A 27,914-nucleotide genomic window follows, 5' to 3' on the forward strand; every position below is an offset into this window, starting at 1 on the left:
GATGAAGTGGCATATCTGAGTTCTTTCCTATGAGGAGTCTCAGAGCTTTGATCACGCCCCAGGTTTTTGAGATGATGTGTAGGGTAGGTAGGGTACTTGTAGAATAAGGATAGTAACGCCTACTCTTTAAAATATTAACCATAAGGTACATAAGGTTTCTTTAGATGAAGTGGCATATCTGAGTTCTTTCCTATGAGGAGTCTCAGAGCTTTGATCACGCCCCAGGTTTTTGAGATGATGTGTAGGGTAGGTAGGGTACTTGTAGAATAAGGATAGTAACGCCTACTCTTTAAAATATTAACCATAAGGTACATAAGGTTTCTTTAGATGAAGTGGCATATCTGAGTTCTTTCATATGAGGAGTCTCAGAGCTTTGATCACACCCCAGGTTTTTGAGATGATGTGTAGGGTAGGTAGGGTACTTGTAGAATAAGGATAGTATCGCCTACTCTTTAAAATATTAACCATAAGGTACATAAGGTTTCTTTAGATGAAGTGGCTATCTGAGTTCTTTCCTATGAGGAGTCTCAGAGCTTTGATCACGCCCCAGTTTTTTGAGATGATGTGTAGGGTAGGTAGGGTACTTGTAGAATAAGGATAGTAACGCCTACTCTTTAAAATATTAACCATAAGTTACACGTAAGATTAAATAACTTAGCTCAAATCTGCCGCCAAGGGGCATTAACTGAATCGTCTGATTTTTAAAACATATAATGGAGGAATGAGGGGGTGAACTATGAATTGAGAGTAGAATTTGGGAAAGGGTGTGCCAAGCACTAAATAATAAAGTCATGAGTGGGAAACCAGTCTGTTGAACATATGATGAAATCGATAGGAAATTAAACGTAATTGAGATTAAACTAGTTTAGAATCTAATAATATTTACAGGGATCAGAATAATAGCAACAATTACATAGGTGTAATAAAATAGAAAATAATAAAGAAAAGATATGAAACTTTTTTACGTATTTACACGAAATTGACAAATATTTGTCAACGACAAAGAAAAGGTTATACTATTAGCCATAGATAGTCCGGCAACTACCTTGTCTGTGACTCTGTTATAGTGATTACCCAAGAGTCCTGGTAATACCACTCGTTTCTGAATTGCTCATCACACTAAAGTTATCAATTCATCATCTCCTCGGCTGCGACCCATTTGGGTTGCCCGTATACTGTGGTGCCGATGAATTGTCGTGTTTTAAACTCTGAGTGTTTTTTTGAGATTAAATTAATGGAGTGATAATTTTGGGGAAAGGGCAGCGTCTGTATTACTCTAGGAAGATTGGGGCTATATTTTGTGTTGTCATCAATAAGATCATTGTCTAGCAATAAGTTGAAGTCATTTGTAGTGCAATCGTATGCTTTTTCATAAAATCTGGTGTTGAATTTGCTTATTAAGATGTCTATGTCCTTTATCTTTAAATCGATTCTTATACTGTTGAAGCTAGTGCACCTTAAGAAAACGTCAGTCAAAAGTAGCGTTTCTTAAACTTTTCGGTGTGGCCACTCCATAATATACGAAAATCTTGAGGGACCCCAAACGCATTGTCCGAATCCGACACACACGTGAGTGAAATTGTCAGTTTCTTCACTTGTACTGTAATATACTATTGCTATTGTACTTGTACTGTAACTGTACTGTACACTTGTACTGTAATATACTATTGTAATATACATATATTAATATACTTGTACTGTATTAAGTAAATAACTTTAATTTTAAGGCACAGAACTCTGTGATAGTTTTGAATAAGCAAAAAACTTAATAAAGTTAAATTATAATAAAGTAAATTTAAGTTCTTGGGTGAAATGAAACATTAACTATAATATGTCCATCAAATGTAGTTAGCCACTTGAAAGGTAACTTATTGAGTTAAGCCACTTAACTTCTTTCAGCGCGTATGCGATAATTAAGTATCAATGGGGAGGTTGCGCATGTTTATTTTTAATTAAATTATCAAATCTTAGTAAAATAGTCTATTCTGACGATCATTAGATTTCACCGACACTTTGATTCTCTGGTGGTTAAAAACGAAAACATCGTCTCACACAAATGTGTCGTAAAAAAAAAGAAGATAAAAGCAAGTTCATGGCAGTTTCAGAAATTATTGAACATTTTTTGCGACACGTGGAAATCAAGTAAAATGAACGATATTATAAAATAATGCTTCGAAGCGTTTTTTTTTTTCTTTGTCTGTATTTTTTTTATTTTTTTTTAACACTATTTTCAGATGCGTTTTGTAAAAATATTTGGTTATTATCGTAAGTTAAAAAATTATCAAAATTATAAACATTTTTGGAGACCGTTGATTTACCCGACCCCAATTGGGTTCGTAATTCGCAGTTTAAGAAACTCTGTTCCAGGGTGTACCGGGCAATGTCACTTAACCTTAAGAAAAACATTAGTGCAGGGTGAACTCGGCAGTGGCATTTAACCTTAAGAAAAACATTAGTGTAGGGTAAACTCGGCAGTGGCACTTAATCTTAAAAAATATATCAGCTAAGAGTATACCGGGGCAAATTTATACAGTATTTTACAGGGAAGTGGTACTTTAAACAAATTGTGGGGTATACTGGACAATGGCACTCACACTCCTTAATAAATTATTAGATTTTATATATATATATATATATATATATATATATATATATATATATATATATATATATATATATTACAAAATTTAAGTAGCAAATAATTTATCTCCACACTTCTCATATTATTAATCAAAGAATCGACAGTATTTCAAACAGGGAATTTTATTGTTAGAATTACCCCTTTTTTAGAATTGCATTTTTCCATTAGAAAAAGAAAAAAATATAATGAAAAGTAGAGTAAAGGTTATAGTCAGAAAATTTGTGAAATTAAGTAGTTTAGAATTGCTTCAGAAAAATATTCTCGTTTTAGTCTTGACAATGAGGGAGATAAATTTCTGAAGTTATGAGGAGTTCCCTTTGACGACTGTGTCTTTGATCAGCTGCGCAAAATACTTCTCTCTAACCTCTTGCGGTATTTTTCGAAAATATCGAATCGATTTTTAAGATTGTTCCACGAACACTTTCAGCGTTTGTTTGTTTTGACAAGCAGAACATCTGTCTTCCAAACCTTTTCATATTCGTAATTTTTCTAAAAGTAGACATAAATAAGTTACTTTTTTTTTCTTTGTATCTATCGATTTCTGCGCAATCTGTAATCACAACTTCAAATGGTGGATGAATATCTTTAGAATCTTTTGTTGTTCTCGAAATATGTTTTGCATCAAGTGATATGGAAATTGTTTTTTTAATCTTGAAACGAGAATCCATGTGCTTTGGAAACCTCGTGTTGGGAAGATAATTACCAATCATGTAAGCTTCAAGCTCATTTTCCCTCGAACTCATACTATCATTTGAAGAATGAACAAAGTTTTTATTATATGTGGATAAACCAGCTTCGAATTTTTGATCAACTGTGCCGTTTAGATCTTTAGTACTCTTTATATATTTTTTATGTTGATGGGACTTCACGCTGTTTTTACTTAAATTTTTAATTATGCAATTCTTGGAGTCGAAACCATTGCTACATGAATCTACAATTTCAGATTCACTGATAAAAGTTTTTTCCGATTCTTTTGATAACTTATTTTCGCCATTTTGATTTCGTTCCAGTTTCGTTTGAATGAAGTGTTCCATCTTTCTATATGATTTTGCAGAATTTTCTGTAAATTTTAACTCAGTTTCGAGTTCTTCAACAGATATAGTACTCAAGCCAACATTTCCAAATTGTTTAGATTCCATATTCTTAATACTCGAATTCTTAATTTTCAATTTATTGAAGTCTAAACAACTATATGTTTCGTCAGCATTAAACTCAGTGACCGAATTTTTTTCTGTCTCCGCTAATAAGCCATTTTCTCTAGAACATTGTATTACCTTACCTGATTCTGAGAGGTTTCGTGTAGATTTCTTTTTATCTTCAAAAGCTTCATAAATTGTAGATTTTGTTTCAGCTTTGCTAGGTACACAAGCTCTATATCGCTTAGAAATCGTGTTTTCTCTACCCGGGGCATTTATAATGTTTAAATTCCCCCAGTCTGAATTCTCAGCTTCACATCCATTTTCTTTAATTTCTTCTCTTAGCTTTATTATGTCTTTTTGAGTTTCTTTAAACTCTTTTGGATTAGAATAGTTTATTTTCCCAGTTGATTTATCGTGGCTTTGTATAGTTTTCTTCAACTTAGTATCGAACTCTCCATGGGATGTGGAACCCTTACAATTTTTACTAGATACATAAGTTCTAGCTGGTTTGAAATTTGAATTTATACTTGGACTATTAGCATTTGATTGATTGAAGTTTAGACTTGCATCATGTGTTTGACATCCTGTGTTCTTATTTTCATCATTCTCCTTCAGTAGCTTTAATGTACCATTTTGATTTTCTCTTAACTCCTTTTGGCTAGAACATTCGAACTTTCTCGGGGATTCATTTGAATTTCGAATAGATTTCTTTAACATTCTCTCTTTACTTAATACATAAGTCTGAGATAGATTTAAATTTGAACTCTTATTACTTCGAGTTCCAGCTTTAGAAATTTTGATGTTCAAATTAGCGTTTCTCAAACTAATTGTATCCTGTTCAATAATAAACTTTTCTCTCGTTTTTGTTGATGACTTAAATTTATCTCTTTTTATCTCTTCATTTCTACCAGAACATGTTCTTTTTTCTGTTAGTTCAGCTGAATTTTCGACAGATTTATTTAACCTAGATTCGAAGGCTTCATAAGACACAGAACTCACTCCCTTTTTACACGAAAAATTAGTTTTAGACTGTTCGGAATTTGAACTTTCAGAACTCAATTTCTTAATTTTAAATTTCTTCAAGTTCAAATCCACTTTACGTGAACCTGTGGTCTTACACTCACTGACAAAGTTTTCTTCTGGCTCCTTTGATAAAGAGATTGTATGATTTTGATTCGGTTTTAACGCCATTATATCAAGATTCAAACCATTTTTCTCACCAAAGATATTTTTTCCGGAGGAAGTAGAAGAAATATTTTCGTCGGAATCATCAACCTCTTTAATTATTCTGCTATCATAGGTTGGGGACGAAAAAGACAGACTTGATAATTTGCCACTAGAACTTGAGTAATGGCTCTTTTTAGATTCATAAAAATTTGGATGAGAAGTTGTTTTTTTGACTGGTGATTCTTGGTAGCATTGATTAGACTGTCTGCATTTGTACATCTCAAAGCTTGACAACTGTCGTCTAGTTTTGTTTTTCTTCGAGTTGACTAAGCTACTTCTGAGTTCTTCAACTAAACTAGTTTTTAGTTCATTAACTACACTAGTCTGGTGGCTTTGAACGGATTTATTAGTTGATGCAGTAGATTTTTTCAGATTACTCCTTTTTCGTTGTTTAGGTCTTTTAAGATGTGTTTTTGATTTAATTTTCAAAGCATTTTGCTTTTCAATATTTGATTTCTCGGAGTCAAATTTCCGCCAATAATTTCTGGCACGTTTATCAATTCTTTCGCATCTCATGTTTAGAAAACTGAAAGAAAGCGCTCCACTTGCAGATATCCTATTATGTGGATTTTCTGCAAGGAGTGCTCCGAGAAAGGTTTTTAAATTTAAGACGCTTTCATCAAAGTTCGAACCAAAGTTAACCTGGTTAAGCAGATCGATTGTCAAACCATTTAAGATATTGTTTCCATGATTGTACGATGGTAAAATGTATCTTGTAAACATTTGTAAGCATATTATTCCACACGACCAAATATCAATAGCAGGACCATCAATTTTTCCACAAGCAATCAATTCCGGTGGTTTTGAAACTCCAGGATGGGAAATGTTATAAATCTTAATATCATCAATTGACGACAGAGTGCTGAAGTTGCAAATAATAGCACTCTCAGTTTGTTTACATATAGCTATATTTTCATCACAAACATTAAGCAGACAAAGGGATTTTTGGTGGAGGTATTCCAAACCTTTGAGTATACCTTTGACAAAGAATAACTTGCGTTGAAAGCACTTTGGATGTTGTAGGAAGACACTAGAGTTTAAAACGTCCCGCAATGTTTTTCTTTCAAAAGGCGAAATGAAAATGTACATATCCTGGCCAGCAGTTACTACATGCAGGAGAGGATTTAGATTGATTTGGCGCAATTCTGACCAATAATGCAATTCTCCAACTGCTGGCTTAACGACAAGTTTGGCGATGATCTCCTTTTTGGAATATTTATTCTTAAAAAGAATGCACCGAGTAAAGTTACCTTTATTTAGAAATTGATTAAATTCGTAACTTTTACTCTCTAGAAATTTTAATACCTCCTTCAAGCGGGATGGCTTAATTAGTGATCCATTCATCCTAATTTGATCTGAAGAAATTTAAGAATCAATTATATGGTAAAAAAATAAGTAAACTTCTGATATTTTGAAATCCATTACTTAAAACAAATGTTTATTTATTTTATGTTTGTTGCCATTTTGATTGACAGAAATAAATTCGGAAATTAATTTTTAAGCTTCATTCTTATAAGCATGTGTTTAATGCAGATAATTTTCGTAATGGTGGGTCAAAAGCCAAGGTTGAACTAGATCAACGATTAAAGATGTTCAGCTTTTTTGAGATAGGAGTTTTTTCTTTCTAATCGAATGTGGTTGCCACCCCTATGATGACCGTCGAAAAAATATGAGAACCTGATTAAGTGAAACATTTTTTTTATTTTTTTTTATTTCCTATGAGCTGCACAATTCGCGATCGCAACGAACTATAGGGGGCGTTGTTGTATGAGACTAATACCTGCGATTTCTATATGAACAGTCATTCATTTACTCTAGAGACGTCTTAAATGTAGCGTGTAGCATTGCAACGTTCCTTTTTTATCGTGACTAATTAAATTTAAAAAAGAAAAATGTTTAATGTCCTTTCTTATGTAAACGAAAACAAAATGGTATTTCTTTTTTTTTTTTTTTTTTAGAGAAGGAACATCCAAAACACATCGATAAAATATTTGCACATAAACAGAAAAAAATATGTATATTCTTATAAGAGTTAAAACCTAATGCCCGAAAAATAGTTTTACTAAATTTAATGATTTAAGATGATAGGCCTATTTAAACTTTACATTCCATAGTTTTAAAAATCATATTAGTTCAAAAATTAAAATGAACAAAAAAGTATACATAAGCCTCATAATTTTATGAAATTTAATTTAGTAAAAAAGGTTTTTTTACAAAAATTTTTATAAAAAAATTTCAAGTATCAATAAAAGTCATTATTTAAGAACCAAAAAACGTAAAATAAAGAATGCTTACGATACAAAGTAAAAACCAATTCTAAAAATTCCTTACATTAAAATAAACAACTTTCATGATTTTTCTTTTTTGATATATAATCGGACGCAGAAAACCATTTTATAAAAAACTATCATCAAATAAGAAAAAAACTACTTAAAAGAAAAAATTTTTATTTTATAAAAATTAACACTTACCTGTTTTATAAATCAGAAGAATTCCAAAATGATTTGTTCTTCGATTTTTGTAGCCATTTTTTAGTGCTACGAAAATGCGCCTTTGGGATTTGCCAAAAATAGAACAAGATGCAATTTTATTTTTTCAGGAGCGAAATATTTTGCCCATTGTCCACCGAAATCCGATAAACTACTTTGATTTTAAATAAAGTGTTTCATTTTATGATTTGTCACAAGAATTTTAGGAGTAGATTGGCGGCACTTAGAAACCGCCAAATCTGTAGCTGCTGTAGCGTTAATACATAAGTACAGAATTTTTATTGATACTTTTCTGAATCATATTACTTGAAACATTAGAATATGCAAGAAGTATACATAAACACATAATGTTATACCATTTATGTTTTCAAAAAAAGTATTTTGACAACAATTTTTATCAAAACGGAAAATAAAGAATTCTTAGGATAAAAAACGATTTTAAGAATTCTTTACATTGAAATAAAAACTTTCATATTGTTTCTTTTCTTATTATTCTCATAGTTCTTAATCAGATGTAAAAAAACCATTCCGTAGAGAACTATCATCAAATAAGAAAAAAAAATTTACAAGCTAATTTTTTATTATAAAAATCATAACACTTACTTGATTTATATAATTCCGGAGAATTCCAAAATGATATGTTCTTCGTTTAAAAGTTTTATTTTCAAATAATATGTACATAAATTATTCCTTTATTACTTTTAGATAACATACCACACAACAAAATTTTATAATTGTAAGATCTCGATATAAATTTGAATATGTAGCTTACAAGAACAGCTGAATTCTAGTTGAAATTATCTATTCTTTCAAAACTAAAAAATACTTACCAAGAAAATGATAAAAAATTTATTATTCATCAGCACAAGTGACACTATTTCAAGTAATTTGGTTGATTCATTATTTTTGCTTTCCGAATTATATTGATACAGAAATATATACTGTGTTCTATAGCAAAGAAGAGTATTCTGTAACTATTACAGTTCTTACCGCTCTGAATTCACATTTATTTATTGAAATGACGAAAGCAATGTTGATTTCACTTTAATTCGTAATGAATTGAAGACAGAAGAAATGCATTTTATCTTAATACACACATCTGTAACAGTATGCGATAGCGAAATTGGAAGTTATAAGTTGCAAGTTTGTTGATAATAGAAGTTGAAAATTATTGAGGAATTTTCTTCAAATGTTTGGCGTGTTCTATTTCTGAAAGCTTTAACAATGTTTTGGAGAGTTTTTTCAAGTTTTTTGGCCTTTTCCTTAGGGAAATTTTGCTTCTTATTTCGTGCAAAGAAAATGGCGACCGACTCTGTCAGTGATTTTGACGGAACTGAATGAAAACGTGATAAATTAATGTCCGATATTTACAGGCTCCCGTTAGAGGGCGTACTCGAGCGTTGCGATCGCGAATCAGTCCTCCCGATGAGCAGACCTAGTGCGTTCTCCAGAAGTGGCATCTACTCTTTTAGGACCACCACAATGGGTGAGATACCGTTGGCCATGTTAATTTGAACGTCTAGTTTCTGACGCACTAGATGACAGCACCGAGACTCTATTTGAATGCTAAAGTGCATCAGGAATTTAATTTTGCCGGAAATGCCAAGAGCCAATAAGGCACTCCAGGGATCTTTTACATGCCGCATAATCATACGACATGGCCGCTGAGGATTTTCTGCAACCTGAAAATCCGGTGTCTGGGCCGGGGATCGAACCCGCAGACTAGGGCTCAGAAGGCCAACGACAAACCAACTGCACCTCCCAGCCACGAGTGAAACATAGTTTCCTGCGAAAAGCTCATCAATTAGGTTCTCTATTTTCCTCGAAGGTGCGGTAACCGAATGAGAATGCTAAATTAGTTCACAGCGAAGAGTGATATATCCGTGCAACGCGTGTTCAATTCCTTTTCTGAGAGCTAGAAGTGAATTTTTTGCCATTTTTCTGGCAATATATTTCAATGTCAATTGAAATTCCAATCACAATTTGCCTAGCTAAAGTGAACAAATATAAATTTTTTAAATTTATCTTTATCTTATCTTATTTAAATTGTAATTTTAAATTAATAAATCGAAATTCATCTCCATTATATGGCTAATAGAAATTTTTACCTTTTTTTGACAAAAACCATGCAACATACAAAAAGTTTTTTTTTTTTTTTTTTTTTAAGAAAGAGAATAAAGTAATTTAAAAATAAGAAAATAAAATAAATTTTAAAAATTCAGTTTTTCAAACGAACTTAAAAGTAGAAAACTATTCTGTTTTTCTTACACACACGGTTGGCCTGACACCAAGGGGAATCTAACCCATGATCCGTTTACCACTGTGGATATATAGCGTTAGCACTGTGGGTGCTGTGTGCTGATTGAGGAATTCATTTTGGCCATCATTAGGATTCGAAACCGGGCCACATCATTTGGAGACGACTTCATCTCATTGAGCCATTACGTTACCTCACTGAGGAACCACCGCTCTAGTTTTCAGAATTTAAAAAAAAATAATAATAAATCTGAAGGGTGTGTTTTTCTTTTTGGTCAGCAAAAGAAATAATGAACAAATAAATAAAAAGTAACTAAAATAAATCAATATTTTTTGCAGCATTATTTTTTTTAATCGTTTTTACCGCCCAACCTCCGTTGTTTTTTGTCAGCCATTATTGTTTTGTTCCTTAAAAGTCGATAAAAAATCATTTTGCTTATAAAATATTCTGTTATTATAATTTCATTTAAGTACATTTTAGAAATAAGTGAATCAAAAAAGCATGAAAGGATATCTGGATTTGAAAAATAATCAACTGTACCTGAAAAAAAAATTAAACCTAGAGGTTTTTTCATTCTAATTTTTTTTTATTAAATTAATCAGTTTTTTTTATTTTCATTTCTTTTTTCGTCATATGTATTCATTTTTTAAAAATTACTTTTGACATCAAGTCAAAGGCAAGCTTATAAAATGTAGATTGCGAGAGAGTTTAATTTTTCTACAACAATGGAAAAATAATTATTATTTAAAGCAAAAAATGTTTTTAAAAAATCATGAGAATATAGTACTTAATACTAACTTACAGTAATTATCGGACAAATTTGATTTTCGAAAAAAACTCGTTATTTTATAAAAAGGCCTTTCGGCTGGTCAAATTTCAACATTTTAATTGCATTACCATAGACTTCATAACGGTTCGCTTATTTCTTTTTCTTACTTTAAAATAACAGTTAATATTTTTCGAATTAACGGTTTTATAAAGAAATTCGGTTTACCGAAAAACGGAATGTCAATTTTTTTTATTCACTTTCTACACACTTTTGAAATTTTAAGTCTCTATACTTATAGTTTTTGCACAACAAAACAATGTAACGTAAAGCATAAGAAGTGTGAAATTTTTTGTGACATTAGTTGTCATGACTACTGAACAAATTGTAATTTCTATTTAGTTCATAAACAAATATGGTTCTATCAGTCTAATTTCAACCAAAGAATATAGAAAGGAGAAGCATAAGAAGCTCATCGAATACGCGAGAATCTTTTTGGTGAGGTATGCTATACCAGAAGAATAACTTATCGAATGAGCAACATACTCAGGTATAGCAAAACATCATATGTACTAAAAGATACAGTGCATGCTAAAAAGAAACAAAATGACAGGAAGAACGTGCCCTGAGAATTGATTGTTAGACAACTCTACGTGTATGGTTGCATACGCTGTTACCCACCAACCTCCATTTTATTCTCTCTTTCTATCTCAAAATATGTTAGCAGATTTACTCAACATCGATGATATAAAAAATGTAAATGGATGATATGTAAAATATATATAGCTTAACCCTTTAATGGGTCCTTTATTTCTAGTAAAGGTAAATTAAAGTATTTTTGGAATTGAAATTGTTTTAAGAACAGTAATTGATATAAAAAAACTAATTTAGTTTATAAAAATGCCATTTTTTTGGTGGTAAATATATTTAACATGATCTATTAGGAACTTACTGACTTTTATTTTTCTTTATTTATAAAATAAATTCCTTAAATGCTACAAACTTCAAAAGAAATTATGTATTTTATAACTTTTATACGTTTTTTAAAAGTTGCAAATGGTTACCAATTTTATTCAAACTCACTTCAAGAAAGCTGAAGTTATTGAAAAATGGAAACCTAAATTAGAAGTGGTAAAACGTGGTGGTAAGTATACTTACCACGGCCTTCAAAAGGGTTAGGTAAAAATAAAGTTCTGTTTATAAGTAGTGCAAAAATGCAGAATAAACCAACACTTTAAATTTTTTATTTATTTTTTATTTATTTTTTATTTTTATTTAAACTATATGATTTTTCTTTTTTAATGTCAAGACAGTTCTTTTCAGCTAGACAACATTTTTCACTTTTTTAACTTTCTTATTTTTACTGTTTAATCTATTATTTCCGTTAAGTCAAGACAGTTTTTTTTTCAGCAAAAGAATTTTATTATTATTATTATTATTATTTTAACAATTTAATCTATTATTCCGTTTTAATGTCAAGACAGTTGCTCTCTGCAAGATATTTTTTTTTTCTTTTTTTTCATTTTCTTATTTTAACTACTGGATCTATTTATCTGTCTTAAAATCAAGAGAGTTTTTTTCAGCAAGATAATTTTTTTTTTTACGTTTTATTTTTGCTATTTGATCTATTTTGCCGTTTTAAAGCCATGACAGTCCTTTTCAGTAAGATAATAAGGTTTAAAATTAAAGCTTCGCTTAGAGACTAAGGTGTGATTTTCATTTTCCTAGAAAAACAACTCCTTTAAATCTTCCCTCGAAATCATGAGATTCGTAAATATAGAATCAGCTTTATATAAATAAACAATCAAATCTTGAATGAAGCGTAGCCATATCGCCAACTTTGTTTATGTTTTTCTAAACACTATTATTTCCTCATCGATAATACATAAAGAAGCGGCTTATTTGTCCAACCGTTCAAAACATGGAATATAACTTCACACTACCAACTGAATCAATAATGTTTATGTTTTTCGTTTTCTTTTGAATAAATTTCTACCAAGTAACAAATGTATCCTAAATTAGCACAAGTCTGTCCGCGTGACGAAAATTCGTCATTTCGCTTTCAACCATCCGTTGCCAAATGACAAAAATTCGTACTTTGTATATTGCAGTAATTAACTATCAAAAAAAGGTATAAAGTATTCGAGTTCGTCTCCAAATCATTAAATTACTATAAAATATCAGTTTCTGGGCTTCTTTGAATGAAAATTTTAACACTAACATTTCATTTTTTAAAAATTATAATCGGTGTTGACCAGACAACCCAATTCTTAATTTACGACTATCAATGTTCAATCCTGTAGCATTATAATTATGAATCCAACCCAAAAGACAAGAGAAATCCTAGATCAAGTATTTGGACAAACTAAGTCTTCATGAAAGACTTTTTTGATAGAACTAACCCAATTTTGCGTTGCTTGGAGAGAAAAAACCACGAAAACATCCTACGGTTAACCAGATGGCAAGAGGGCTGTAACGATGGTTTATCTACCACTGATGATATTTTACCTCAACACTGTGGTCGGTGCAACTCGTGAGTAGAATTCATATCAACCAGACACCACTGGAATTCGTACCTAGGTCACCTCATTGGGAGAACACTCTATCCCCTGAGCCACCAAGGCTTCTTTTCACACTAATAACTATGTATAAAACGTAAAACTAATATAGGATCTAGATAATTTAATTAAATAATATTTCATCTTCGTATGTTCAAATGCGCATGAATAGCCAGCTTATAACGGGAATCGTACCTCGCACCGTAAGATGATTGTTCCAGATATGGGTTGCTATGGAAATCTCTAAGTTTGAAACCTCTGTACTGAATCACTCTGTTCTTTAATCTTAATCGGAAAGCGAACTAGATCTTGAAGGCGGTTCTATGTATTCATGTAGGACGCCATACTGAAGAAACGGTTGGTCAAGGAAGGGATTTTATAAATACTGAATAAAATCTTTTTAACCCTTTCGAAGGACGTGGGAAGTATACTTCCCACCACTTTTTTACCACTTTTAATTTAGGTTTCCATTTGTTAATAACTTCAGATTTCTTGAAGTGCGTTTGAATAAAATTGGTAGCCATTTGTTAGTTTACAAAAACGTATAAAAGTTATAAAATACATAATTCCTTTGAAGTTTGTAGCATTTATGAAATTTATTTTATAAATAAAGAAAAATAAAAGTCAATAAGATGCTAATAGGTTGTGTTAAATACATTTACCTCCAAAAAAATGGCATTTTTATAAACTATATGAGTTTTTTTTTCTTATATCAATTACTATTCTTAAAACAATTTCAATTCCAAAAATACTTTAATTTACCTTTACTAGAAATAAATGGCCCTTTAAAGGGTTAAAGTTACATTATACTTTTTCTAATACAAATCAGCGATGACATTTTGATTTAAACGCTAACATACAAGAATACATTTAGGTACATTTAATTTACCCTTTCAATTTGGAATAGCAACAGGACGTGAATATAGAAGGCGTTTCTTAAATACAAGTAGGACGTCCCACAATAGAATTGGTTTAGAAAAGGAATTTATAATTTGCTTTTAATTGTTTTAAAAAGTGTGTTGCGTTTGTACTCTTTCTTGTACAAATTAGATTTTAGTCAAAATTTAAGTTTATCAACCAACTTTTACGAATTTTTGTAACTATTATTATTCTTTTATTTCTATTGACAGCTCTGTTAGATAAATATATAAATAAAAGTTTTGAAGTATTAAATCGTACCACTTTAAAAAATTACATTTTTAACCATATGTATATATACCTAAAAGTAGGAGAAGATGGTTTGGGAATGATGTACCGTGTTTCATCTGATTAAATGATTACTTCTAATTACTAACCCAAATTCAACGATTCATAGCAAAGCTATCTTGTTAATTAGATTCGATTGTCAATGCATATTAAGTTTTAATTTTTCCTCAAATTTAATTTGCAAACTATTCATTTATCGCTTATTAGTTCCAATTTTATCTTAGTTTCGCATGAACATTTCTTATGCATATTCTATTTTCATTTTCAATGTATTTCGTTTCGAATTCAACACATGGAATCATAGCAAATCTGTCTCGTGATTTTGAATCATCTTAATTGTTAATACAAATTACATGATATGTTTTCCAATAAATGTATTTATAAATTATTCCTTTACCTCTTGCAGTTTCGCATGAGCATTTCAAATCCGTATTCTATTTTCATTTTCAATGTATTTCGAATACCGAATTCAACTCATCGAATCATAGCAAATCTATCTCGTGACTAAGAATCATCTTAACAATTGTTAACACAAGTTATATGATAAATTTTCCTATAAATGTATTTATAAATTATTTTTTTATCTCTTGCAGTTACGCATGAACATTTCAAATCCGTATTCTATTTCTATTTTCAGTATATTTTCTTTATTATATAAAAATTATAAATTCCGCTATTTTTTTTATTGAATGTAAAAATTAATAATCTCTGAATTTTATTTATTTAGTACAAGCACTTTATAAAAAAAATGCTTCCTATTTAGCTTTCATTTATAGGTTAATATTTTTTCATCTCATTTTTTAAGTGAAAACGGAGTATTACAATCGTTAAATTTAGTTTTGTAATCAGTTGAGGGCTACCCATAAATGATGTCACTGTTTTCCATTATTTTTGAGCCATCCCTATGTCACAAAGTATCAATATTTAACAATACATTTTATCTTGTCACATATAACGGATAGGATACATAAGCATATATTTGCAGTTCAGAAACAAACCATGACACGTTGAATCTTATTTTAAGTTTTGTTTCTAAAATTTAAACATGCGTTTTAATGAAGTTTGTGAGCATAACAATAATTTTATATGACTACCAATTTTGAAGGAAATAAAGAAAAGTTTTTTTAACAGAAATTTGTTTTTACAAAACAGCAATAGAATCCTTGAATTTGATTTATATTGCCTTAAATCTTATACGTATTTTATACCTGCCAACTTTTAATCCCTTCCATTATCATTTTTCCCAGTGGTATTAAAATGGAATTAAAACTTCAATTTTTAGCAAGCAAATGCGTTGTATTTGAGAAAACTTAAATTGACAACCATGATAGTAACGCATATTAATATATGTGCTTTATTTCTGTAAGAATAGTGGTGATCAAAATCATTTGAAAATTAAGTTTATAAAAGAAAAAAATAGTATATATTTACTACCACTTTAAATATTAAAATAAAATCTTCCGGAAAATCCGTATGAGTTAGCAGACATGTATCTTGAAAAAGATTTACAATCTCGGTTTTGAGCGCGAAACGCCACTAACCGATTAATCTAAACTTTCAGCTTCGTCTACATTGGACCAAAGAAAATGAAAGTAAAAGTAAACATATTTATATATATGCTTAATTGTTTTAAAAATAGTGGTGGTTTTAAAGATTGTATATTAAGTTTATAAGTACAAAAAATAAAAAGAAATTATATATTTTACTACCATTTTAAATATAGAAATAAAATTGCACACCAAATGCGTAAAATTTGACAGGTATGTATTGAGATCGATTTTAAAACAATTGAAATTTTTTTTACTAATTTTTTTCATTTATTTTTTTAATATTTTTTTTATTGACGCAAATGTAAGCGACAAATTAAACGAAATCAGTGATGGATTTCATCCTATGAGACTTTTGGGTGGACCAGAAATAAATTTTCAAAAAGAGATCTGTGAATAACTTTGAGCCCCCACAGAGACACGGTAGAAAGTAACGCCTACTTTCTACTTCCTGCTACTCGAAATTCCGAAATGCATATTGATCAATACACGGGAATTTAAAAGTAACAAGTAAAAATATCTGTGCATAAAGCAGAATTACGGTCAAAAGTAAAAAATATATAGATCAAGAAAAAAGTAACGAGTAAAAATTAAAAGCATAAAACAAAATACTAACAACTAATAGATAAATTAAAATTTAAATGTTTTGTGTTTGTTCGCCCCTATTTGATTATTCAAAGGCACGTTTCTATCACTTTCTATCGTAACCATATCGAATGAATCTACGAAAGCAGTCGAGCAACAAGACAAAATCCAAAATTCTGAAATATTTCGCTTTTAATTGATTTTAACTCTATCAGATATTTCGCAAAAAAGGGTAGAAGTTAGCAGCCCTAATTATTGCCCTAAAAATTGTATAATTTAAAATTTCGTGTAAACTAATGTTCTTTCAATTCGAAATTTTTTTTCCATTATTATATAAAATTTTAAGAAAAATTTAAATGATTCTTAAGAATTATTTTTTTTTTGTGACATTATCTTGGGGTAGACGAGTTTCATAATAGTCTACCCCAAGATAATGTCACAAAAAAAATTAATTCCTAACAATTTAATTTAATTTTTTAAATTAATTAATTAATTAATTAATTTTTTTTGTGACATTATCTTGGAGTAGACGAGTTTCATAATAGTCTACCCCAAGATAATGTCACAAAAAAAATTAATTCTTAACAATCATTTAGGAATTAATTTTTTTTTGTGACATTATCTTGGGGTAGACTATTATGAAACTCGTCTACTCCAAGATAATGTCACAAAAAAAAATTAATTCTGAACAATCATTAAAAAATTTTTTAAATTTTATATAATGGAAGAAAAATTTAAATGATTGTTAAGAATTACTTTTTTTGTGAAATTATCTTTTTTTTTTTTTCTTTTCTTTTCTCCAAGCTTTGGACATGTACCTAGGTCATGTGAAATTATCTTGGGGTAGACGAGTTTCATAAGAGTGTGCAAAAAGTGTCAGATTCTCTTAAAGAGTGCTCGAGACAGGTCCGGATTACCCATTATGCCAGACTAGGCCATGGCCTAGGGCCCCCAATGATTAGGGCCCCCTTAAAATGTTTTTTTTAAAATAAATTTTAAAAAATTAAAAGAAACAATGATTTTTCAAATTGTTATGATTATTTTTTTAGTTCTAATTTAATAAAATAAAGTAAAATTTAAATTATTATTATTTATTTTGAACATGCCTTCTTAAATGAAAAGATATATAAATACTTTTATATTTGAATATATAGAAAATATACGAGAAAAAAATTTAATCTAAGGGCCCCAAAAATTTGAATGGCCTAGGGCCCTTAATCCGCCCCTGGCTCGAGATATGATCCGTTATTTTTGAAAGTGGAATAAGTCCAGCTTCAGAGGAAAAAAAAGTTTGTTAATAGTAATTTTAATGAGTTACAAATATTCATTTTTTATGTTCATACATTCAATGGAGTGTGATTTGAAAGAAGAAAAAAAATTTAGCTAAAAATTTTACGACAAATTTTTGTGGAATAATAAAGTGGAATAAGAAGTGATAAGAATTATATATATATATATATATATATATATATATATATATATATATATATATATATATATATATATATATATATATATATATATATATATATATATATATATATATATATATATATATATATATATATATATATATATATATAATTCTTAATTCTTAGTTATAATTCTTATCACTTCTTATTCCACAAAATTTTAGGAAGTGATAGCGCACCCAAGCAAACAAGTTTTATCAAAGAATGCATGGTCGAAATCAAAATGCAAAGGTGCTGGCGCATTTGGAAAGTTGTTTGATGTAAACGTGAAAGCTCCATTCCTGTTGCGAGTTACTGCGCTGCGTTACTTGTAGCCAAGCTTCGGCCGCTGCAGGGAAAGTTCGTGATATGCCTGGTGTGTTTCAGAATGTTCGCCTACCTTTTCTTCGCCGTTGTACTGCGTGCATAGCCGCTGCCGGCCACTGTTTTGAACACTTATTGTAATCGCATGCCATTAAATTTGCTTTTATAACTTAACTTCATCGTTCTTTGTGTGTTTTTGCCTCATCTAAGAACATAAACTTTGACACCCTCTAGCGGTTTTGCATTTTGGTTTCGACCATGCATTCTTTGATAAAAATTGTTTGCTTGGGTGTGTACTATCACTTCCTAAAATTTTGCCCATCTTTTTAGAATCACCCTGTATATAAACTAACTTAATTTTGAAAAAAAAATTGCATTAAAAAAAACCTTAAGTGAAACATAGTTTACGATTCGTTTATTTTCAAACCCAACATAACTAATATCAGGTTTACGCAATCCAGCAATGATTTACTAATACATTTATAAAATTATTTAAATTTGGATGCATTAATATGTTGTTTTTAAAAATCTTATATTATAATTTATTTAATTAACCCTTTAACGGGCCCTTTATTTCTAGTGAAGGTAAATTAAAGTATTTTTGGAATTCAAATTGTTTTAAGAACAGTAATTGATATAAAAAAGAAAAAACTCATTTAGTTTATGAAAATGCCATTTTCTTGGTGGTAAATATATTTAACATGACCTATTAGGAACTTACTGATTTTTATTTTTTTTTATTTATAAAATAAATTCCTTAAATGCTACAAACTTCAAAAGGAATTATGTATTTTATAACTTTTATACGTTTTTTAAAAGTGACAAATGGTTACCAATTTTATTCAAACTCACTTCAAGAAAGCTGAAGTTATTGAAAAATGGAAACCTAAATTAAAAGTGGTAAAACGTGGTGGTAAGTATACTTACCACGGCCTTCAAAAGGGTTAAGTAAAAATTAAGTTCTGTTTATAAGTAGTGCAAAAATGCAGAATAAACCAACACTTTAAATTTTTTATTTATTTTTTATTTTTATTTTAACTATATGATTTTTCTTTTTTAATGTCAAGACAGTTCTTTTCAGCTAGACAATATTTTTCACTTTTTTAATTTTCTTATTTTTACTGTTAATCGATTATTTCCGTTAAGTCAAGACAGTTTTTTTTTTCAGCAAAAGAATTTTATTATTATTATTATTTTAACAATTTAATCTATTATTCCGTTTTAATGTCAAGACAGTTGCTCTCTGCAAGATATTTTTTTTTTCTTTTTTCCATTTTCTTATTTTAACTACTGGATCTATTTATCTGTCTTAAAATCAAGAGAGTTTTTTTCAGCAAGATAATTTTTTTTAACATTTTTATTTATTTTTTAATTTTTTTTTTGTTGCTATTTGATCTACTTTTTCCGTTTTAAAGCCATAACAGTCCTTTTCAGCAAGATAATAAGTTTAAAAATTAAAGCTTCGCTTAGAGATTTTGGTGTGATTTTCATTTTCCTAGAGAAACAACTCCTTTAAATCTTCTCTCGAAATCATGAGATTCGTAAATATAGAATCAGCTTTATATAAATAAACAATCAAATCTTGAATGAAGCGTAGCCATATCGCCAACTTTGTTTATGTTTTTCTAAACACTATTATTTCCTCATCAATAATACATAAAGAAGCGGCTTATTTGTCCAACCGTTCAAAACATGGAATATAACTTCACACTACCAACTGAATCAATAATGTTTATGTTTTTCGTTTTCTTTTGAATAAATTTCTACCAAGTAACAAATGTATCCTAAATTAGCACGTGTCTGTCCGCGTGACGAAAATTCGTCATTTCGCTTTCAACCATCCGTTGCCAAATGACAAAAATTCGTAATTTGTATATTGCAGTATTTAACTATCCAAAAAAGGTATAAAGTATTCGAGTTCGTCTCCAAATCCTTAAATTACTATAAGATATCAGTTTCTGGGCTTCTTTGAATGAAAATTTTAATACTAACATTTCATTTTTTAAAAATTATAATCGGTGTTGACCAGACAACCCAATTCTTAATTTACGACTATCAATGTTCAATCCTGTAGCATTATAATTATGAATCCAACCCAAAAGACAAGAGAAATCCTAGATCAAGTATTTGGACAAACTAGTCTTCATGAAGGACTTTTTTGATAGAACTAACCCAATTTTGCGTTGCTTGGAGAGAAAAAACCACGAAAGCATCCTACGGTTAGCCAGATGGCAAGAGGGCTGTAACGATGGTTTATCTACCACTGTTGATATTTTACCTCAGCACTGTGGTCGGTGCAACTCGTGAGTAGAATTCATATCAACTAGACACCACTGGAATTCGAACCTAGGTCACCTCATTGGGAGAACACTCTATCCCCTGAGCCACCGAGGCTTCTTTTCACACTAATAACTATGTATAAAACGTAAAACTAATATAGGATCTAGATAATTTAATTAAATAATATTTCATCTTCGTATGTTCAAATGCGCATGAATAGCCAGCTTATAACGGGAATCGCACCGTAAGATGATTGTTCCAGATATGGGTTGCTATGGAAATCTCTAAGTTTGAAACCTCTGTACTGAATCACTCTGTTCTTTAATCTTAATCGGAAAGCGAACTAGATCTTGAAGGCGGTTCTATGTATTCATGTAGGACGCCCTACTGAAGAAACGGTTGGTCAAGGAAAGGATTTTATAAATACTGAATAAAATCTTTTTAACCCTTTCGAAGGACGTGGGAAGTATACTTCCCACGGCCTTCGTGGTGGGAAGTATACTTCCCACCACTTTTAATTTAGGTTTCCATTTGTTAATAACTTCAGATTTCATGAAGTGCGTTTGAATAAAATTGGTAGCCATTTGTTAGTTTACAAAAACGTATAAAAGTTATAAAATACATAATTCCTTTGAAGTTTGTAGCATTTATGAAATTTATTTTATAAATAAAGAAAAATAAAAGTCAATAAGATGCTAATAGGTTGTGTTAAATACATTTACCTCCAAAAAAATGGCATTTTTATAAACTATATGAGTTTTTTTTTCCTATATCAATTACTATTCTTAAAACAATTTCAATTCCAAAAATACTTTAATTTACCTTTACTAGAAATAAATGGCCCTTTAAAGGGTTAAAGTTACATTATACTTTTTCTAATACAAATCAGCGATGACATTTTGATTTAAACGCTAACATACAAGAATACATTTACATTTAATTTACCCTTTCAATTTGGAATAGCAACAGGACGTGAATATAGAAGGCGTTTCTTAAATACAAGTAGGACGTCCCACAATAGAATTGGTTCAGAAAAGGAATTTATAATTTGCTTTTAATTGTTTTAAAAAGTGTGTCGCGTTTGTACTCTTTCTTGTACAAATTAGATTTTTGTCAAAATTTAAGTTTATCAATCAATTTTTACGAATTTTTGTAACTATTATTATTCTTTTATTTCTATTGACAGCTCTGTTAGATAAATATATAAATAAAAGTTTTGAAGTATTAAATCGTACCACTTTAAAAAATTACATTTTTAACCATATGTATATATACCTAAAAGTAGGCGAAGTTTTTTGGGAATGATGTACCGTGTTTCATCTGATTAAATGATTACTTCTAATTACTGACCCAAATTCAACGATTCATAGCAAAGCTATGTAGTTAATTAGATTCGTTTGTCAATGCATATTATGTTTTAATTTTTCCTCAAATTTTATTTGCAAACTATTCATTTATCGCTTATTAGTTCCAATTTTATCTTAGTTTCGCATGAACATTTCTTGTTCATATTCTATTTTCATTTTCAATGTATTTCTTTCGAATATCGAATTCAACACATCGAATCATAGCAAATCTATCTAGTTATTTTGAATCATCTTAATTGTTAATACAAATTACATGATATGTTTTCCAATAAATGTATTTATAAATTATTCCTTTACCTCTTGCAGTTTCGCATGAGCATTTCAAATCCGTATTCTATTTTCATTTTCAATGTATTTCGAATACCGAATTCAACTCATCGAATCATAGCAAATCTATCTCGTGACTAAGAATCATCTTAACAATTGTTAACACAAGTTATATGATAAATTTTCCTATAAATGTATTTATAAATTATTCTTTTATCTCTTGCAGTTACGCATGAACATTTCAAATCCGTATTCTATTTTTATTTTCAGTATATTTTCTTTATTATATAAAAATTATAAATTCCGCTATTTTTTTTATTGAATGTAAAAATTAATAATTTCTGAATTTTATTTATTTAGTACAAGTACTTTATAAAAAAAATGCTTCCTATTTAGCTTTCATTTATAGGTTAATATTTTTTCATCTCATTTTTTAAGTGAAAACGGAGTATTACGATCGTTAAATTTAGTTTTGTAATCAGTTGAGGGCTACCCATAAATGATGTCACTGTTTTCCATTATTTTTGAGCCATCCCTATGTCACAAAGTATCAATATTTAACAATACATTTTATCTTGTCACATATAACGGATAGGATACATAAGCATATATTTGCAGTTCAGAAACAAACCATGACACGTTGAATCTTATTTTAAGTTTTGTTTCTAAAATTTAAACATGCGTTTTAATGAAGTTTGTGAGCATAACAATAATTTTATATGACTACCAATTTTGAAGGAAATAAAGAAAAGTTTTTTAACAAAAATTTGTTTCTACAAAACAGCAATAAAATCCTTGAATTTGATTTATATTGCTTTAAATCTTTACGTATTTTATACCTGCCAACTTTTAATCCCTTCCATTATCATTTTTCCCAGTGGTATTAAAATGGAATTAAAACTTCAATTTTAAGCAAACAAATACGTTGTATTTGAAAAACTTAAGTTGACAACCATTCATTTCATTTCATTTATTAACAGAAAATTGGGTACCTGGGCCGCGCAGCGGCCCCTATCCCATACATCATGAATTAAAAACATTGTGTGAAAACATTTTGATTTTGCAACATTATGGTATGCAATGATAAGTTGACAACCATGATAGTAAGCATATTAATATATGTGCTTAATTTTTGTAAGAATAGTGGTGATCAAAATCATCTAAAAATTAAGTTTATAAAAGGAAAATAGTATATACTTACTACCACTTTAAATATGAAAATAAAATCTTCCGGGAAATCCAGAAGAGTTGGCAGGTATGGTATTTACTTAATAAACGAAAAATGCTCTTAAAAAAAGTTTTTTTTTATTTTTAATAATAATCTTTAAGTTACTTCACTTTATTTGTCTTATTTATTAATGTCACATTATTTGTGACATAATGAAATGCAACAAATAAAATAAGTAACGCATATTAATATATGTGCTTAATTTTTGTAAGAATAGTGGTGATCAAAATCATTTGAAAATTAAGTTTATAAAAGAAAAAATAGTATATATTTACTACCACTTTAAATATGAAAATAAAATCTTCCGGAAAATCCGGAAGAGTCACCATGCATGATCCATTTGCGTTTGAAACCGACTGGTCGAAGCATGATTCGCAAGTAGGAGTCTTATTGTCCTTCGGGTCCTCGCCCAGTTTAGTTACTTACTAGCGGAGACTGGAGATGTTAATTATGAATTCGAGATAAGTAATCTTAAAAACAGAGAGATGTTTTCCTCAAGCAAAGCACAGTAGACTTCATTTTTGTTGATCACTCTCAACTCTTTTTCAAGTCACCACAGCTTTTCCGCACCATGGCAATGCGCCATTTTCTCCCCACTTCAACCTTAGCATTATGCTTATCACCTCAACGATCCTTACTTCATGATGAAGGGGTAAAGGGCCTTCTTGGCCTCAAGGACCCCGACCAACCAACAAGACCATGCATGATGTATCTTAAAAAAGCTGTACTATCTCGGTGTTGGGCGCGAAGCGCCACTAACCGATTAATCTAAATTTTCAGCTGTATTTATTTAGGACCAAAGACAATCAAGGTTCAAGCAAACATATTTATATATATGTCTAATTTTTTTAAAAATAGTGGTGGTTTTAAAGATTGTATATTAAGTTTATAAGTACAAAAAATAAAAAGAAATTATATATTTTACTACCATTTTAAATATAGAAATAAAATTGCACACCAAATGCGTAAAATTTGACAGGTATGTATTGAGATCGATTTTAAAACAATTGAAATTTTTTTTTACTAAATTTTTTCATTTATTTTTTTAATATTTTTTTTTATTGACGCAAATGAAAGAGACAAATTAAACGAAATCAGTGATGGATTTCATCCTATGAGGTTTTTGGGTGTAGCGTGGACCAGAAATAAATTTTCAAAAAGAGATCTGTGAATAACTTTGAGCCCCCACAGAGACACGGTAGAAAGTAACGCCTACTTTCTACTTCCTGCTACTCGAAATTCCGAAATGCATATTGATCAATACACGGGAATTTAAAAGTAACAAGTAAAAATATCTGTGCATAAAGCAGAATTAAGGTCAAAAGTAAAAAATATATAGATCAAGAAAAAAAGTAACGAGTAAAAATTAAATGCATAAAACAAAATACTAACAACTAATAGATAAATTAAAATTTAAATGTTTTGTGTTTGTTCGCCCCTATTTGATTATTCAATGGCACGTTTCCATCACTTTTTATCGTAACCATATCGAATGAATCTACGAAAGCAGTCGAGCAACAAGACAAAATCCAAAATTCTGAAAGATTTCGCTTTTAATTGATTTTAACTCTATCAGATATTTCGCAAAAAAGGGTAGAAGTTAGCAGCCCTAATTATTGCCCTAAAAATTGTATAATTTAAAATTGCGTGTAAACTAATGTTTTTTCAATTCGAAATTTTTTTTCCATTATTGTATAAAATTTTAAAAAAAATTTAAATGATTGTTAAGAATTATTATTTTTTTTTATGACATTATCTTGGGGTAGACGAGTTTCATAATAGTCTACCCCAAGATAATGTCACAAAAAAAAATTAATTCCTAACAATTTAATTTAAGTTTTTAAATTAATTAATTAATTAATTAATTTTTTTTGTGACATTATCTTGGAGTAGACGAGTTTCATAATAGTCTACCCCAAGATAATGTCACAAAAAAATTAATTCTTAACAATCATTTAGGAATTAATTTTTTTTGTGACATTATCTTGGGGTAGACTATTATGAAACTCGTCTACTCCAAGATAATGTCACAAAAAAAATTAATTCTGAACAATCATTAAAATTTTTTTTAAATTTTATATAATGGAAAAAAATTTTAATGATTGTTAAGAATTACTTTTTTTGTGAAATTATCTTGGGGTAGACGAGTTTCATAAGAGTGTACAAAAAGTGTTAGATTCTCTTAAAGAGTGCTCGAGACAGGTCCGGATTACCCATTATGCCAGACTAGGCCATGGCCTAGGGCCCCCAATGATTAGGGCCCCTTAAAATGTTTTTTTTAAATAAATTTTAAAAAATTAAAAGAAACAATGATTTTTCAAATTGTTATGATTATTTTTTAGTTCTAATTTAATAAAATAAAGTAAAATTTAAATTATTATTATTTATTTTGACTATGCTTTCTTAAATGAAAAGATATATAAATACTTTTATATTTGAATATATAGAAAATATACAAGAAAAAAATTTAATCTAAGGGCCCCAAAAATTTGAATGGCCAAGGGCCCTTAATCCGCCCCTGGCTCGAGATATGATCCGTTATTTTTGAAAGTGGAATAAATCCAGCTTCAGAGGAAAAAAAGATTGTTAATAGTAATTTTAATGAGTTACAAATATCCATTTTTTATGTTCATACATTCAATGGAGTGTGATTTGAAAAAAAAAAAATTTAGCTAAAAATTTTACGACAAATTTTTGTGGAATAATATATATATATATATATATACAGTGGAGCATCGTTTATACGACGGTGGTCGAACACGTATCCGGACTTGAAAACAAGTGAATATTGCGGGTCATGTGATTATGATAAAAGATAGGTGAGATAGGTCGTGCAAAATTTCCGATTCGTTCAAAGTGATCCTGAAAACGATATAAGGATTGATGGAGTAAAATTATTCTACAGGTATGATTTCTTTCTTAGTGAATTGATAAAGTTATATTTGATCTACAACAACGATTGTTGTGACCAGATATTGCAGTGACAAAGTTTTGTGCCGCAAAATGTGATGCCTATTTGAAAACAGACTTATTTGTTTACTACCGCCATTGGGGCGTATCACGCTAACTTCTACAATTTGTGTTTACGATTTGGATTGCAAATTTCAGTTTCAATAGTGCTTACGTCAACAATTATAGTGGGCGTCTCACGAAAACTTGAAATAAATTAATAGTGTGATTTATGACTACAAAAGCTGATTATTTGTGATTATTTGCAAACATTTGTGCATTCTGAAACTTTTATTTATCCTGGTCACGGCACCAAATAGAGCTTCATAGTGCGAGTTGCACTAAGACAATTTTGTTTTCTTGTCAGCATAAAGTTTATGCTGAACCACAATTTTATTTACAGATTATAATTTTCGAGCAGCGGTAGCTGCATTTATTCCAAGTAAGTGCAGATAAATATATTTTATAAACTTTATAATTATTTCTGTGCATACAATAACACTATAATGTCTAATACAATTCAAATTAGTGAAAGTGCTGTTCCCAGCAGGGTAATGGACACTATGGATATACTAAAGCAACAACTTCAACAACAAACCGAACTCAACAAAACTCTATCTCAGCAAATAAATGACATCAAAACAGTTTTTGAAACTAAGATGACCACACTGCAAGAAAGTATGGATAAGATCCAAGCTGAAAATGATGAATTAAAAATAGAAAATAGACATCTACAAAAAATCAACAAACTGAATGCAGAGTCAGAAATAATAATCCCAAGCAATCCCACGATATCCATAGCCACTCCAGTAAAGAAAAACAAAAATCGAAGGAAATCATCAACAAAAGCCAATACGAATAACAACCAACAAAAAACAATCAGTGACGAAGGAAAACAACAAGCAGTTACAAAAAGAACCAGATCATCCAGTTCGGAGGAAGATGAACCCACCAACAAAAAATTTCCCAATGCAAAAAATTTTATTCCAATTCAAAAACAACAAACCAACACCACAGCAGCTCAAGATGGAGCCACCATAGGGCAGACATCAATAGCGACCACCTCTAAGGAATGCCAGTATGGGGAACCGCCCGCTACATCCGAACCTAGGAGAAACCAACTGAACCAGCCTAATGACGTCATTGAAGAAGCAATGGAAGAAACAACAGATTTTCAATACCAGAGAGCAAGCAAACCCAGGATTCCACCGATAATAATAAAAGATAACAGCGTACAATGGCTAAACCTAAAGAAGAAGCTTCAAGACCAGCAAATAACCAATTTTGAAGGTAAACACACAGGAGAATATTTAAAATTACATTTTTTTGAAATTGATATGAGACGTCGTGCCATAGATATACTAGATGACCTACAGATAAAATACCATACTTTCCAATTAAATGAAGAAAAGCCAATCAGAGTTGTCATTAAAAGTATTCCGGTAGAAATTACAGAAGAACAAGTGAAACAAAACCTCATATTATATGGATTCACTCCGAAAAAAGTTACGCAGATGACAAAATTTACTGAGCAAGGCAGGACAAAATTACCTCTACATATTATCACATTTGACAAAACGGAACAAAATAAAGATATCTTCTACCTAACCCGATTCATGGATCTTGTTGTCTC

The sequence above is a fragment of the Parasteatoda tepidariorum genome, chromosome 5 (genome assembly GCF_982258835.1).
Source record: "Parasteatoda tepidariorum strain Cologne lab strain chromosome 5, Ptep-v5.0, whole genome shotgun sequence".
Lineage (NCBI taxonomy): Eukaryota > Metazoa > Arthropoda > Arachnida > Araneae > Theridiidae > Parasteatoda > Parasteatoda tepidariorum.